Raw genomic sequence first — 13,373 nt, 5'->3', positions numbered from 1 at the left:
GTAATGGTAAGATGAGCTTGGTTATGACTGCGCGGAAATGTCAGACAAGCATCTAAGTTTCCTTTGGCAGCTCCCTCCCTCTACATCGAGCCACATGTGAAACCACACTGGATCTACTCACCGGCTCAGACTCAACGGTCCCGTCGCGCTGACGTGTGTTTACACTTGGATGCTGGGGATTACGTATCAGACCCTCGCTCAGATCATGTGGACAGACCATCTCTCACCATGTAACGCTCCTTAATCACAACTTGCGATGAACCTTTAAAGTGCGAGGCATTTCCCACAGTGGGCTGCGTGATAAAAAAGGAGGCAGTCGCTGCCGAACGCTGCCTTTGTTTTGATGTGTGGGAAGAGAGGATGTTCCTCACAATGACTCATCTTTAAGCTCCAGAGCTTCTCTAAGTCAGCAAAAAAACATTTCAAAAACAAGGCTCAGGCCCRCCAGTTTTCCAAAACAGATTTTCAAACAAGAACAATAAAAGTTATTGCAAGGTCGTTTTCCAGCTGAGGCTGTTGTTTCCCTGTGTGTGATCAGCTTAATAGAAATAGCAAAATGTAGTAAACAGGCTGTGTGAATTTCATGTTCGTGCTATTAAACTCAGATTTTTAAAGGCAAACACAAAGCAGACGTCTATAGCAGAGCTCAGTTTGTAGYAACAGTCTAAAATGCCATAGATCTTTATCACACTTCTGCATTTTGTTTCACCAGAAATAAAATATGACAGGCAGTGAAACTTCCAGGGACTGCTGCTGCAGTACATCAATTTCTAAAATAGCAAACTAAGAAAAAGAAGCTTTTAAATTGTACCTCTGCATTCCTGGTCTAAATCAGAACGTCCATTTCTTTCAGTCTACTCKGTTTTTTAGCAGGTTTAAAGACTTTAATGTGAATGATGAGCAGAAGAGGAAAGATTCAAAGTGAAAACAGGACACACTTCATCCCTGACAGYTGATCAGGTCTGTTGAAACTGCCCCCAACACTCCACAAACAACAAAAAAGGGAGAATTCTTACATAAAGAACTAAAAAACATATTTAGAAATAGGAGTTACAGTTAAACACAAATGCCTGCATGATTTCATGCAGAGATTACACTGAGTGAATATTCAGAACATGCTGTCAAGTCTTTCCTGTGTGAAAAAAAAACAAGTAATTCTTTAACCATTCATGCATACTAACAAACCCTATGACTAATGTGTTTCACAGCATTGTTTGATTGTATATTACATAATTCACAAATCAGAACAATGTGTGTACCTTTGAATTTTACAATTCAATGTTACACACATTTGAATGTGAATTCTTTGAATTAAACATTTATTTTCAATTTGCTACTAAAATAATTTGTTAAAATTAACTATGTGTTCAAACAATAAACATATTTATTCATTGAAAGGGCTTTAAAAGAAATCTCAGACTGAAGAAGTCTCTTGGAGGAGAGACGAAACGTTTCACTAAAGAAGAACTCATCAGAGGACCTACTTCTTTTTTCTTTTTGATTTTTTACCTGGATTACTGAGATGCATCAGGACATTTAAAAGAAAATCTTTGCCACAAAAGTTGGCATAATTTCTACATATTTTTAGAGATTGTCTTTTTTTAAGCCTTTCAGCAAATGTTATTTGATTAATGTTCATAAGCCTTTTCAGTGGTTAAAATATTTAAATACATTGGGTCTGTAAAACAGYATAAATTTACTGTTGAATTTGTTTAATTTCAATGGCATTTCCRAAGCAACTTCAGCATTTTCACAATAAAACAAGTGAGCTTGTGCATTTTTAACTACAAAACAATCTACTGATGTTCCTTACTGCACTGTGTTTCCGGTTTCTGTAGTTTTAATAACCACACACAGTTAGGTTCTGTGAAAAAAATCTGCAAAACACAGAGTCATTTTGCAGGGCAAAGTTGCAATTCACAGGACGCAAACTGACATCATTTAAAAAGTTTAGTTTAAAACAAAGGCAGGGGGGAAAAACTAAACGTAAAGTTTAAGCTAAACTGAGGAGGCGCAGGCATGCACAAYCATCTGCACATAGCTCCTGCTCCTTCCTTTCTATTGACCAAYAGTAGAGGAGCTGACCCAAGAAGGGCCGCCCAGCTTATTTGCATAACGAAGCAGAAATGCATAAAGTAAGGTAAAAACAAGAAACAGAAAGATGCAAAACAACACATGGAAATAAAAAGACTCGTGTAAGAAAAAAAAATAACATAAAAAATGTGACACAAATGCATCTACAGCAGAGGAGCCCAAAGTGGGGCCCGCGGGCCAAATTTGGCCCACCAAGCCATTTGATTTGGCCCACCAGCAGCTGACATTGTTACTAGGTTGTAACCTGTCGTCCTATGTAGAAAAAGTATTTCCACTTTGTCATTTCATCCATTGGCTCATTGACTGTAAGGGGCTGTGGTACAGACAGTTTTCACTCATGGTTCTGACTTTATCTTTGATATATTAAGATTAAATATGAAATGTAAAATACAAGTAAAAAGGGGCATTTAGATTATATTTAACCCCACATGTAGATTTGCACGCTTTACAAGGCCAGAAAAACTCGTATTTTATCAATTTATGAAATTTCCCATGAGCCTTTGCTACTTGAGGATATGGCAGACTTTCTCCAAGTACCCAGACTAAAACAAAAACAGGCCACCACACTGGCTGCTAGCTTAATCGTTACAAAATAAAGGACTTTACTAAAATAGTATTTGTATTTCATATATTATATTACTGCATTTGGCCCGCAGCCCCGGATAGATTCTCATTTTGGCCCTCTTGGGGAAAATGTTTGGGCACCCCTGATCTACAGGTTGAAGGAAAAACAAAAATATAAAAAAAAACATTTAAATTTTATGATAAAGCATATAATTTGTTGGAACTAAGCTGGAACAATAAATATGAAGGTCCATTAAAACATACATGAGGTAAAGTTTTAATTTTTTTAATTAGTTTGATCATTTTAAGTGTGTATATTTATCTGTTTATTTGTTCATTCATTCCTTTTATTTTTATGGCAGGTTTGGTCCTCCGTATCACTGTAGTTGAAATTAGAAAAGGTATTTTTACACTTACAGAAAAATCCAGCCGTTTTTGTTGGTGCAAAATTTCTAAACATTAAAAAAAGAACTGGATGGGACTACAGATACTTTTTCTGTTTATGATGAATGCAGATTACTCCAATCCACTAGCCAGGAAATTGTTTGTTTGTTTTTTTGTTTGTTTCTTTGTTTGTTTGTGTAATGACCCTGTAATGTAGGAAAATCACAAATTTAGTGTTTTGAACCAGTATTTCAGCTAAGTCAGCAGTCAGACATATATACTATTTTAAAAGGCAACATCAATCAAATGTCACTTAAATTAGAAGCTAACATCTGAACATGTCGATACATTTAAAAAGGCCAGCATATCTGTGCTGATTTAAAATTGACAGAAAGCTATATTTGCATACTTTAATTATTATGCATCAGGTGCACAATCAGGACTCCTGAACATGCAGGAGTTCCCAGTCTGCAGCTCTGCAGCTCTGCTGGTTCTGTGCAGAAACGCTCCTTTAGTGGAAATCCTGTTTCGTGACGTATTTTCTGCGCTGCACAGCTGCAGAGTTAGCCGCAGGCCTGCTCCACATTCGCCTCAAACCCGCTGTTTCACAGCCGGACTCGCACTTCTCCGCCCTCTGTTCATTGCATAAGCTCTTTCATGAAATATTACGTGCTTCACAAGCACCACTTTGGGTTTCAAACCAGGATGCAGGCTGAAAATCGGGAAGAAACGCAGGCAGTCTTCCTCAGCAAGTGAAGGCTACCGTGAAAATGTTGCAAACGAGCAGTGTTTTGCTCCGTTTTCTCAAACTAAAATCACGAGAGTCGCAATAAACGCTAGACAGATGATAAACATTTCTGACCTGAATCCTCGGCTGTCAGAAAGGAGCACCTTCAAACTTCACAACGACTCATTTTTCCTGTAAATTTTCAGAAAACCTTCGGCTCTCTTCACTGTTTCTCTCCTGCCATCTTGAGCCAAACCGTTAGCCTAAACCGGCAGGTGCTGCACAACACACACTCACTTTATTTGTTTTATTACTTGGTGTTTTAACTCTACTATAACCTCTTACAAATAATACAGACACATAATAATTACTTTTCAGGAAAGACTGCGCGTTTCGGAAGTAAACAAAAAGAACAGTACGATCATTGTTTCTCCAAACACCCCTCCTTGTTAGCTGAAATGGTACGGTCTTTAAACATTCCGCTGCGTTCTGTCTCTGCAGCCAATCAGGAGCGGAGATGTTGAGATGAACCAACACAGCTGGACCTGAAGAACAGCTGACACACACAACACACCGAAAAACACAACATCTTTGTGTTTTACCATCACATTAAAAAACACTATAAGTGAATACCAACTTTATAGTGCTACACTGCAGTTAAAGCAAAAAAGCACCTAAAATAWATTTCTGTACTTATACCGATCTGTTTTAATTTATCAGTTTCTTTTGCTTTGTTTTGTGTTCAAAATCAAATTTAGCAAATATGTAGGACAATCATTATTTTGTTTTACCTGTTTGGAAAGCTTTTTCCTTTAGAAATGACCCCTTGTGCAAAACTGGAAATTAATTAAGTGTCCCATTTAATTAAATAAGACCGTTTTTGTTATTATATATTTTTATATTTGGCAATTTAACCACTACAAAAAAGATATTCCGGCCATTTTTAAATATGGTTCTTTTTTTGGATGGATTTAAATATGGTTCTAAGGAAAATTTCCTGAAGAATTGTTATCTTACCTGTTGTAAACAGCCCTTTGAACAAGTTTATACCAGACAGGACCGATGAGCCAAAACGTTTATTACCACATTAGTATTGTGATGAAAATGATGAAATATTTGTAATGCACATTTGATCAAAGTTCCAAGGTTTAATGATTAAATAAATGAATGCATTGATGGATTCTTTATTTTTTCCTGAGATAAATTAATTCATTGTTGTTTTCATGAAATAATTATTTAAAATTACTATGCAAAAAAACCCTCTGTAGATCTTAATCAATACTAAGATCCAATGGTCACCCCTTAAAAAGTGGGTAATTAAGCAGAAACCAACATGTGGTCAAATTCGTGATTAAGAAGACAAGAATGTGTCTCTGACAGGACAGAACAATTTTCAAAAATTACAATTTAAAACTTGACATAACATAAATTCTATTTATATCTTATTAAAAGCCATTTGGCATATAGAAATATCAAAAAATGCCCATAACTCTATATAATCACTATTACTGTATGTACAGTGTACTTTGTGATTTTTACAACAGTAACTGAAGAAAGAATCTTAATAATTTTTCAACACTGCCACATTGTTTGTCTTTGTTTATGCTGCAGGTGTTTTGAATAACCTCAAATGAAGTCCATAATAACTGGGTTTTTTTCATTAAAATGAATCTGTTGTGACACAAATGAATAACCATCAACTCGTACATTTACAGACACGCATGTGAATCGGCACACAAGCGCAAAAYCTTTCTGCTGGTGTTTTACGCGGAATTCTTGGTGCACTGAAGCGTGGCGTTGTTAGTTTTGCAGTTTGAGTCACCTGGGGCAACACATGTCCTGTTTTGTTAACCACTCTAAAAGGCCACAGTGTATCGTCTGTGGCAGGTGACGATGCTCTCTGCTTGTGTGTGTGCGCGTGTGTGTGTGTGTGTGTACATATATGGGACAGCAATAGATGCATTCAGTGGCACGTCAACTTGAAATTTCTGTCCTCTTGTCACCCACACGCGAACGAACAMACACTAAAAGGCAGCGGCAGAGGCGTCGAGAACAAAGTCGTACTTCGGCACAGGTGTTGTCGCTGGCGCTTCTCTGAAACACTCTGCCTCATGCTGAGAGGGCTCACAGACTAATATCAATATTTCTCATCTCTCGAAACAGGAAATGAAAGAGAGCTGCCTTTTTTCTGCAACCCTCAACAAAACACAGAGGTCCCTCTCGGCATTTGCGTCTTATGACTGTAACTCTTGTTTTAAAACTCAAGGGTTAATCTGAGCCATGTGATCCAGCRTTTCGTGTGTGGCTGACACTGAGCACTAGATCACTAAAACAGACACCCACCGGCCAACGAGTACACGAGGTGAGTTGTATGACTGCCATCTTGCTTTTAATGCTTTTTGTCAAAGCCGCACATTGTTAAAGCCTTGTGTGAGATGCATGAGGGTACATCATAAAAAACACATACAAAAAGCTTTATTTTACATAAAAAATATATATTGTGCATATTGTGAAAACAAAAGACAAGAGTCCTCTATTATGAGCCTCTGGCCAACCTCTGTTAATGTTAGCGGCAGCAAAACGCCAACCGAGTGGGCTACCATGATGAAACAATCGATGAGGAATATTGACTTGTGGCTTCATGCAGGCTTCAGAGGATTGACCTGACACGAGCACGACGCCATATTGGAAGGGCTGTAAATGAAAATGATTGATTTACATAGAATTGCATATAAATACAGTATTTGTTTTTCGTTGGTTAGCTTCAGAAGCATCGTTCATTGCAGACGTGTACTTTGGCAACATGTTTTTTGCTTGATATAATAACTGACAAACCTTTCTGTCAAATCAAAATAATGGTTGTTATTTTATAGCTAACTGTGGCTAACAGTACTCTCTGTTGAGTTGTCCTTGCCCCAAACATGGCCGCTCTCTACAACCTAGAAAAGTCACACAATAGTCAATATACTGTACATCATAGGAAACAATATCAAGACAATTAATGGGAAAATGGTGGGCTTCTTGGCTTGGTAGATTATTTCCTTAGACACCAGTAGTTGGCTGYCATATGGCTGTGTTAGTTAAGTGGTCAGTGTTGCGGTCTGAAGCTGCTGGTTTGCATCAGGAAGGGTATCCAACATTTGGCTCTCACTGTGAAGATCCATGGAAAAGAGAGCAACCAAAAGAAAAACAACAACATCCACAGTTTGGTGAGGATCAGGCTGTTGTTTAGCACCTACCAAGATGGCGGCACACATTCTCACCTTGTTAGCATAGATGGCTGTGATTGGTTATTCCAATACATTTCAGTGCATTAAATTATGACTACAATCTCATCTTTTGAACAATGCAGCTACAGAGAGGAGTTGTGTCATCCTTGCTTTGTGATCAATACAAGGATCTTTAGCTCTGGGCCAAATAGAATTAAGAACTGCTCTGGGATGATGACGATATTGACCAATGCTCAGCGAAGCGTTTCAAACAGTGGCTGGTTCATTTCTCTCTATGGAGGTGTGCAGGGGAGTCAGTCTGTGTCAGGTTTGATGGTCCAAGTGATTCTCTGCAGATGGTGTTGCTGCTTCAGCAACTATACCCTCCACCTCACACTGTATGTGAGAGCAGTGGAAAATGACTTATGACTAACTTATTTATTGGAAGCTGAGCCTTTCTGCCATTTGGAAGGGAAGAAATGTTGGCTGAAGCTTCACAGAAGAGACCACACTAATAAAACCCAACACTCTGGAGCCATTTTTTTTCCCTCTCCACTGGCATGGGCTTATATCAAGAGGTCCTATAAGGCAACATGGATGGCAAGTCAAAACTTATGGGTCCGTATGTTACTATTGTAAGTTTATCAATCTAACTGTAAACACAGTTTCAAGTCATGGAGACAACAGTAAGACAAATATTTGTTGTATGGTGGAACTAATACTTTTATGTTTAAGCCAATAATTTATGACATACTTTAATGACCTAGGTTTTCATGACATGCTGTTCATCTGCAGACAGAATGATTGAAGTCAGAACAAGATTTGCTAACAACAATAGTCGTTCTTAGACATCACTTGTGCTTATCTTTGTGTTTTCTCTTGACCTAGGATGAAATCTTGCTAAGATGACATAATAGTGTTTGTTAAACAATATACTGTATATATATATGAGGCCTCTCAACTGCATCAGGGGTGAAACAGAGGCAGAAGCAGAGAGCAGGGGGACAGTCTGATGTTGTTCTCTGTGTTCCTGTTGTTGGACCATGTATTTCTGTCTTTGTTAAATAAATATTTCCATAACAGTTGGGGAAAATAATTATGGGATCTTTACCTACAACAGGAGTGTAACAATACATTAATCCACATCAGTGTATTGATTAAATTACATTGAGGCAAAACAAAAACCATTGATCCATATTATCATCACGTGCTCGATGGGGACAATATTGCATCACACCGATTGCAGACTTGTGAATTTAACTGAATCAAAATCATATCACGACATCAAGAGACATTGTGTCATCATTCAAAGAAGTCGATATATCGTATTGTAATAAAACTGGTAATTAACACCCTTAATTTATTGGAGTCGATTCAATTCAAGATGGCTACAATAAGCAATCTTATTGAATACAAAAATGTCTCAAATTCTGTCTGTTTTTAAAGCTATTGAGCCAATTTGGTTTGATAGTAGCTGAGAATCATTCCCAACACACACTGCATCTACAGTCAGGTCCATGAATATTGGGACATGGACACAATTCTCATCTTTTTGGCTGTAAACAATGCCACAGTCGATTTGAAATTAAATTAACAAGATTTGCTTTAACTGCAGACTTTCAGCTTTAATTTGAAGGTAATTGAACTGTACTTATGTAGCACCTTTCTATACAACCAGGATACTCAAAGCGCCTCACAGCACAATTTGTGCCTTCATTTACCCATTCACACACCTCTCTACAAAGCTAATCTAGATAAATCATTCTATAGAGACTAATCGGCTCATCACATTCATTCACTGATGGGACACATCAGAGGCAGTGGGGGATCAGTGTCTTGCCAAAGGACACTTCAACATGGGATTGAATAGCGGTGGAATTAAACCACCAACTCTCATTGTTGGATGACTCCCTTAACCCCCTTTTCCTTCTGTTTTATCTTCAGCAAAGAAAATGCTCAATCAGATTCAGGTCAGGTGATGGACTTGGCCGTTACATGACATTCCTATTCTTTGCCTTACAAATCCTCTTTGATTGCTTCGGCAGTATGCTTATCATCATTGTCCATCTGCACTGGGAAGTGTCGTGCAATGAGTTCTGAAACATTTGGCACAAGTCATCAATCAAGAGAAGACTTCAATGGTGTGATTACAGAGAGTTCACCAGTATGTAAACCATTAGAGAGCCTCAAAACCTGGGTAGCCACATTGGAGTCGCCAAACAACATCTATAAAAGCCTTTACAGTTCTGAAACAAAGATTAGAGTTGTAATAGAACTAATAAATTATGTTTAAGCAAGTAATTCATGACATCTGGGTTTTCATGACATGCTGTTCATCTGCAGATAGAATGATTAAAGTCAGAACAAGATTTGCTAACAACAGTCATTCTTAGATDTCACTTGTGTTTATCTTTGTGTTTTCCATTGACCTTGTATCAAATCTTGCTAAGATGACGTAATAGTGTTTGTTAATATATTTATGAGGCCTCTCAAGACACGGTGTTCAACAGTAGTGTGGAGAGACAGTGACAGAGAGAAGCAGAGGCACAGAGACAGAGACAGGTTGTTCTCTGTGTTTCCTGTTGCAATAAAACTCAGCTGATCATCTCACGGAGTACCTTCATTCTTGGACCACGTGTTTCTGTCTTTGTTAAATAAATATTGCCGTAACAAGAGTGATGGGAAGAGTATGATCCAAAATATACCACTTCATCAGTAATGCATGGTGCTGGTAGTGCCATGGTGTGGGCCTTATGGCTGCCAGTGGAACTGGTTTCTTTGAATTTATTGATGATCTGACTGCTAACAAAAATGATTGTTAATTTGTCCTATTACACTTGGTCTCTTAAAAAATAGCAACAAACATTCAAACTGTTGTAATTCTCATTACAACCTGTTTCAACAGCCTTCAAATTAAAGCTAAAAGTCTGCAGTTGAAGCCCATCTTGTTTGTTTAATTTCAAATCCATGGCGGTGTTTACAGCCAAAAAGATGAGAATTGTGTCCATGTCCSAATGTTCATGGACCTGACCGTTAAAGGGGACCTATTATGCAAAATTCACTTTTTAAAGTTTTTTTTTCTCATGTTCCTCTATTGTTTAGCTTATTAAAGCCTTGTTAAAGCCAATTTGTTCGAGTTTCTGAGGTATTTTGACCACTGCTGCTCCCTGCTCTGGTAACAGCAGGCAGAGTGAGCGCAGAGCAGAGGAGGGGGAGGAAAAAATAAAAGAAGCTGCGACCGACTCTGCTATTATTAGCCATGCTAACGTAAACGCTGGCTTTGGAGGGCGGAGTTAATGTCAACAGATTTTTGGAGGGCGTTACCAACAGAGCTCATTAACATAAACAGCTCTTCTGAACGGAAGTCAGAGCAGGCAGAACTAGAAAATGGGAAATTTTATTATCTGAGAATTATTTTGTGCATTAAATTGAATGAACATGGTCTGGATAGCCCACAGATATACCATAAAATTTTCTAGGACCCATAATTGGTCTCCTTTAATCTACTACTAAAAACCTTTTAGAATCAACCCAATTCGTCCAGCTGACCTTACAGAAAAAATGGCTACAACTCAGACAATCTTAGAGATATCAAGCTAAAATGTTGTAGCTGAGTCAATGGTAGCATTCTCTAAGCATCTGCAGAGATCTTAGTCCTTGATGTTGTCCCTTCCCAACACAAAAAGGCGTAAAACTCAAAAAGGTAGAGGGTGGTATGCATTCTTTCAAGGTATACTAGGACTTTAATTTCAACACAAAGCAAACACGTCTTTCAAGGTCAAAACAAACTGTGGCAAAAAGCAAAATGAATGATGTATTTTTTAAGCAAAGTACTTTGAACGAGTTTTCCTTTTTGCATATTCCCTCTGCAGGGTACAAAAARTATTTTACCTTGCTCATTATGTGAGACGTTGAGGTGTTTTGATGTTTGGAGAGGAAAATGCGTTGAGATGAAATATTCATTTTTCTTTTTTTTTTTAAGTTGGCTTAATTATGTATGTGTCCACTGTCATGTTGAAATGTGTTGCTCCGATGAGAGATGTTTCAGGCGTACCTTTTCGCCATTGGCACAGAATACATTACGTCCTTATTACGCTCGTATTCAACCTTATGGAAATATTAAATGAAGAGGCTGCACACCTCAGTGGACACACTGAATAAGCATGAGCGTATCTTCTTCCTGACTCAAAAACTGAAGGTTGGTTGAATTGTAGCTAGACTTAGGAACTGCATCATAAGAATATAAGAATCAATCAAATCAGATTTGACAAATCTGGTGCTGTAGTTTGTTTAGTTGTTTAGTTTGTTTGAGTTTAGTTTCGTTAAGTTTAGTTGGCTTGAAGTCACAACCCATTTTGTGTGGCCTTCTGATCCAGAAAAACACTGTCTTTTGGCACTTTTGTCAAAGACTGCATAAAAACAGCAAGTCAGCGTTTTGTAAAATACTCAKAGGCGGAGAGAAATAAGGAGATGGATGCAACACGATGTGAAGCCCCAGCCAAACTGCTACCTCAGGTGCAAAGACAACCAGATGTCACATACTGTATATTAAGTGACATCTGCTTGGCATGCAGGCGTTGTGTATTTGCACTCAGCCTGAATGAGCTACATGGGTTTGTCTTCCTGTGCGCACAACACCAGCAACCAGCAAAGTAATATGGGAGGTAGCTGAAGGCTGGGGCCTTGGTGCTCTGACCCTGGCTTACTAAAGCTGGCTCTTGGAACATGGAATGTCACCTCTCTGGTGGAGAAAGAGCCATAGCTTGTGGGTGAGGTTGAGAGGTAGTGACTAAATATAGTCAGGCTCACCTCCCACAGCATGGGTTCTGGAACCAATATCCTTGAGAGGGGTTAGAACTTATTCCACTCTGGAGTTGCCTATGGTGAGAAAATGGCAGACTGGTGTGGACCTACTAATAGCCCCCTAACCTGGTGCCTGTGTGTGGGTGTTTTCTTTGGTTGAGGGTCTGTCCTCTGTGATGATGAAGGCAAATGCAACAACTGATGGTTTATCACACAAGTCTGAAGAGTTCAAACTTAAAAACAAGAATAAACAAACAAACAAACAAAAAAGAAATGGTAGAATAATGCTGCAACTATTTAAAAACAATTTTGTTAGATTTGAACAGTTCATGTCTGAGTATTTGGACTTTCTTGAAACATTTCCAAAAGACTGATGTTGCTGCTTATCTCTGTTCCAAAGTCCTGAAAGCAAAACCCCTCTGCTCTCTCTAAACGTGAAAATGAAACGCAGGTTTTTCRCTTTCAGTTTTGTCCAGATGGTCTGATTTACAAGAATTTGATTTRAAATGAGAATGTTTACTGTGTATCTTGTTTACAGTTTTTAGGGCTGATCCACAAGAAAAGATCAGGGGTGATCTATATCCCCATCTGAGAACACCTCAGGAAAACGAGACTCTCGCTATTGAGTTTAGATTACGTCCACTCAGATTTACTGTTCTCATTCAGACACCTACACAGAACTCGACTTCACAGCAACACACCTTCAGTACAAGTACTATGCTAAAGTGTACCCCATCTGTCTAAGAAATTCACTATTATTTATCCCCATGCTCTAATGATCATTACTGACTGTCAAAGAAAGGACAAGTCGAACAGTAATGATTCTGCTCATGTTTGTTCACAAAATATCTCATGAACTACATGAACCTGATTCTAGACAGTTGATTTTAAAGCACACAACTTGGCTACAACTCAGACATTTTTACAGATACTGAGCTTAAATTTAATGTGGAAGCGACTGATCCCAACACATGTGCTGAGGACTAATAGCTAATGACAGGTTTTTGTTTGTGTTTTTCCACTAAAAACATAGAGTCAACTATATCTCTTTTAGGAAAATAGCTCGTGAACAACAGTTGGAATTTATTCATATTTATTTTTTAAGTSTAAATTACTAATCAAAGTTATATGATCAATTTTTGTTAGCATTACAGTATGTACACACCTAACAGAGGCTTCCAGTTTATTTTTTTAAATTCCATCTTCACCATATATGTTTTCAACATTTTCATAAGTTGTCTGAAACATTATAGTGAGACAGGGCCTTTAGCAAGACTTTCAGTAAAAATAATTGCATGCACGTCCACAACTGGAGCCAAATGATTTTGCAAAACACTGTTGGAGTCAAACTGGGTTGTTTGTTAGCAAAATAGTTCTTGAATCACTCAAAATATCAGAAATAAGTTATTGTCTGTACAACCACAACTGCTTAACCTTTGGACTAAATCCAAWCCCAACATCAAAAAAAATGTAAAATAATAATAATATTAATAATAATAATAAAATAAAAACAGATGTGTTGGGTTTACTTAAACAAATTATGTCAACTGCTTTCACTCAACTGAATTGAATGAATGTAATGTACAACCAAT

The 13,373-nt window shown here is 37.9% G+C and overlaps 1 protein-coding gene across 2 annotated transcripts in view; it reads right to left on the bottom strand.

Annotated features, from left to right (window-relative positions):
- The window catches only part of znf438 (zinc finger protein 438), a 66,666-nt gene extending 62,644 nt beyond the window's left edge, over positions 1-4,022 (bottom strand). For both annotated transcript variants that reach the window (XM_014018819.1, XM_014018822.1), the window contains exon 1: positions 3,905-4,022. The gene's annotated coding sequence lies outside the window, so the exon portion shown is untranslated. The remainder of the gene's footprint in view (positions 1-3,904) is intronic.
- Between the last annotated feature and the right edge of the window lie 9,351 nt (positions 4,023-13,373).

Source organism: Austrofundulus limnaeus, unplaced genomic scaffold (genome assembly GCF_001266775.1).
Source record: "Austrofundulus limnaeus strain Quisiro unplaced genomic scaffold, Austrofundulus_limnaeus-1.0 Scaffold203, whole genome shotgun sequence".
NCBI classification, from domain to species: Eukaryota; Metazoa; Chordata; class Actinopteri; order Cyprinodontiformes; family Rivulidae; genus Austrofundulus; species Austrofundulus limnaeus.
The sequence above is the reverse complement of the archived record's forward strand: the minus strand, read 5'-3'. Positions and strand labels throughout refer to the sequence as shown.